Source organism: Euprymna scolopes, chromosome 18, assembly GCF_053919585.1.
Source record: "Euprymna scolopes isolate OS-2025 chromosome 18, ASM5391958v1, whole genome shotgun sequence".
Lineage (NCBI taxonomy): Eukaryota > Metazoa > Mollusca > Cephalopoda > Sepiida > Sepiolidae > Euprymna > Euprymna scolopes.
In genome coordinates, this window is record NC_136499.1 from 16,066,202 (window position 1) to 16,070,352 (window position 4,151).

Consider the following 4,151-nt stretch of genomic DNA (forward strand, 5'->3'; position numbering starts at 1 on the left):
CAGAAATTTAGCTATTAAGAGGTCAAAGTTCAACGATTTGACCTTTGAGAACTCTACTAAACTCCTCCGACAATTTTGGGTCTAAACACTTGAAATTTTAGATATATGTCCCTTGGATATGGATCTAACTTAATAACTTGATTTGAGCCCAAAACAATAGATGATTAGAGGTCAATATAGGGGTCAAAGTTTTAACAAATTTAACATCTGCGGTCTCTACCAAATTACTCAGACAATTTCTGGTCTAAAAATTTGAAATTTAGCATAAAGGGTATTCAGAGATAGGGCAAGCTTTTTCATCGGTTTGGGTCGAAATTTTTAGTTACCAATACATTAATGTATGTATGTATGTATGTATGTATGTATGTATGTTTGCATGTCTGCCTAAAACTTTCGACAGAGGCAACGGATTTTACCAAGATCAGTATCGTTTTGAAGTTCGACCTTTCAGACGAGAAATATCGAAAAATTATCTTAGAACATTAATATCTTTACCTTAAATTGGGCACTTTTCTACAGGGGGTCGCTTTTTTCTCCGATATTTTTTAAAGTCCTCTCCTTTCGATTGTCTAGCCTTAATTTAAACATTCGTCACTTCCGGTTGGGCGGTGATTGTAATAGTAAATTCGTCAGCTTTTCCCTCGTTCTTTTTCCTCCTTCGCGGTACGGGTTCGAGCCTGCCCTCCTACTATCACTTTTTTTTTTGCTCAACATACACCTCCAAACACCCGGGCAACGCCGGGCTGAAATGCTAGTATATATATACACATTTTTTTTTATTTTTGTGTACAGAAAGTTGTTAGATAAGTCATTGGTACCGTCGGTTTCAAGCCTGATAATTAGGACCGTTTTAGATATCCATATCAAGCTCTCTTCAGCCAATACTGATCTCTCTCTCTCTCTCTCTCTCTCTATATATATATATATATATATATATATATATATATATATAGTAATTTATAAAATATATATGGCGATTAAGCTACACTGAATATTCGGCGTTTCATCCACTCTAGGACTCCTCAGGCTTATGCCCTAGAGTCCTAGAGTGGATGAAACGCCGAATATTCAGTGTAGCTTAATCGCCATATATATTTTATAAATTACTAACTAGCTCTACCTACGTATTGAGCACCTTTGAAGTAAATACTTAAAGTTTACGCATAAATCTATACTTTCGTATATTAATTTTATGTGAGTAAATTAAGTAGTTATATATATATACATATATATATACATATATATATACATATATATATATATATATATATATATATAATGCGTGTGTAGTTCCTCAAGACTAATTAAAAATTTGTTTGTTACTAACTTCCCTCAGATAATGATGGAGTTGAACCATGTACATGGTAAGCTATTCGATGTGGCTGATATAAGTAAAAATTGATTTCTATCTTAAAAAAGTAGGTGAATCGGTTTATGGGTTAGTGCTATGGAAAATAAGTACAGCGAGATATCACTTGAAACAAAAATTAATTTTTATAATTCTTGTATTTAGCGGCTTTGCTGTGTGCATATGAAACATTGGTAAAGAGTAAAAATGTGAAATTTTGCCACTAGTCGAATGAGTCGGGAGGTATTTTTGTTTAAGGGGTACAAGTTCAAGTATTTATGAAATAAGTACATTGCAAAGCTACGGCGATGCAACAGGGTCTGTAGCTTGGCAGACAGTGTGATATCTATTAACTTAGAAATTCCTTTGTACATCCTGTTGAAGAGCAATAAGCTATTAATGGTTGTATAATTCGAGATGTGGCAACAGTGTCTCATGCCCAGGCAAATGTGCGTATATCGACAAATTCGGAAAGTTTTCTAGCTCGGTAGATGGAAGTTGGCTTTTTTCCAGCACCTAAGCAATATCTTCTATGATCTTCTTCGATTACATTTTGCTTAAGAATTTCAGGTTGAGAAGTTTAAACGTTTGACTCGCGCGGAAATGATATTTCTATTTACTTGCCTCCCCATGAGGGCAGAGTTAGACACAAGATCGGCTTTTAATGTGGGATAAATCCAGCTCCACAAAAAGAGGTACTCTGGATTGGAACAAAAACTAAAAATTAGCTCAATCTAGAAGGGCCGAGGACAGAAAGGGTGAAGTGCAGTATTAGAACAGATACTACACTTTGTTCGAAGCCAAAAGGCTATGATATTATCGGCCATGAAAGATTTATTTTATTGTTTAAAGCAAGGGAGCTTTTGCTTGCTATCAGTAAATGTGACCATCCATTATTTTGGACCCACTCCTTTACAGCTAAGCTTATTTCCTTTAATAATTACAAGAAACCTTTTCAACCACTGATTGAATTGCTAATGATACAATGCCTGAAAGTACTTCTCTCAAGCTCCTAGGGTTAATATTCACAGACAACATGAATTGGAACAAATACATTGAGGCAATTGTCAGGGCTGCTGTGAGGAAGGTGGATTCTCTCTACCGTGCCAGAAGGCTACTCACACCTAAGAGTATCCTGTAACTCTACAAGGCCACGATTTTCCCATGCATGGATTATTGTTGCCACATCAGGACTGGAGCATCTCGCTCCTCGGCAGAGTTCAAGAAAGAGTCGCAAACCTAATAGATTCTGAACTATCAACTAAATTCTAACCTCTGTCCCATCGCCGAAACGTGGCATCCTTGTGTCTGTTTTACAAGTATTTCAGTGGCAAGTGATCTGACGAACTCTGAGCTCTGAGGCTGGGAGTCAGTTTTTAGAATTCAGCCATTTCCTCGGATGTGTGGAAATTCGGTTTCCCTATATCGGGGGAAAAAGATAGGTTTATTGCTATTCAAATTCCAGTGGAGACCAATGATTGTTGCCAGCGAGAAATCAATGTTAAACGGCTGTTGTCACTCAGACTCTAAGTAACGCCACATTTCTCAAAGAGAAATCTTGGATTGTGTGAAAACTTCTAGTGAGTACAAAAATATTATTATTAGTAGTAGTAGTAGCAATAATAATAATAATAATAATAATAATAATAATAATAATAATAATAATAATGGGCATTCAACAATTCCCCCACTATCCAACAATCATGAGGTTGTTTGCTCTGCAACTGAGAAGGCTAACATGCTTGCCAGACGGTTTGCCTCCAACTCCACACTAGATTCTGATAACCACCCCTCCTTGACTTTTCTTTGCGGAGAGACGCCACACTAGATGATCTGAAAATCCCCCCTGCTCAGGTGCATGCTATCATAAGAAAGCTTGACACTGCAAAAGCATGTGGACCTGATCTCATCCCGGCTGTGCTATTAAAAAAGTGCGCCGCCGAAGTAGCTCCAGTTCTCTCCAAACATTACAACAAATGCCTTAATGAATCTTGCTTTACCGCCTGCTAGAAAACTGCTTATGTAGTGCCAGTTTTCAAGAATTTTGGCGAAAGAACTGACCCAGTAAATTATCGCCCTATTAGCATCTTCCCACTTTTTGCCAAAATATTTGAAACCATAATTAACCAAGCTCTAGTCCATCACCTTACAGATGCTAAACTTCTGACTGACAAACAATATGGATTTAGGCAAGGCCGTTCCACAGCAGACATCCTTACTGTAATCTCAGAACATATATAACAGTCACTGGACAAAGCAGGGGAGGGTAGAGCGGTAGCTCTAGATATATCTAAGGCTTTTGACAGGGTATGGCATGAGGGTCTTCTAAAAAAAATAAGATCATACGGCATTACTGGAAGAATACATAACATAATTAGATACTTCTTAGATAAGAGAAAAATCCAGGTTGTCCTTGACGGTCGTACATCTAAACAATATGATATAAATGCGGGAGTGCCTCAGGGGTCTATCCTTGGACCTCTATTGTTCCTAATATTCATAAATGACCTCCCTGACATAATTGTCTGTGAGATGGGTATGTATGCTGAAGACACCACGCTCTATAGCAGACACGACAGGAAAAACACATATCTAAAGAAATGACAGAAACACTAGAGAATGACATCCGATCCGTAGTGGAATGGGGACAAAAATCGATGGTCACATTCAATGCTGCCAAGACTAAACGTTTTTCCTTCAATAATTACAAGAAACCTTCTCTACCGCCAATAGCAATGGCCAATGACTTTTTATCTGAAAGTGCATCTTTTAAACTCCTCGGCCTAACGTTCACAGGAAACAT

General features: G+C 37.5%; 1 pseudogene; it reads right to left on the minus strand.

Annotated features, from left to right (window-relative positions):
- Positions 1-1,999: 1,999 nt before the first annotated feature.
- Positions 2,000-2,168, minus strand: LOC145297974 (U2 spliceosomal RNA; annotated as a pseudogene).
- Between the last annotated feature and the right edge of the window lie 1,983 nt (positions 2,169-4,151).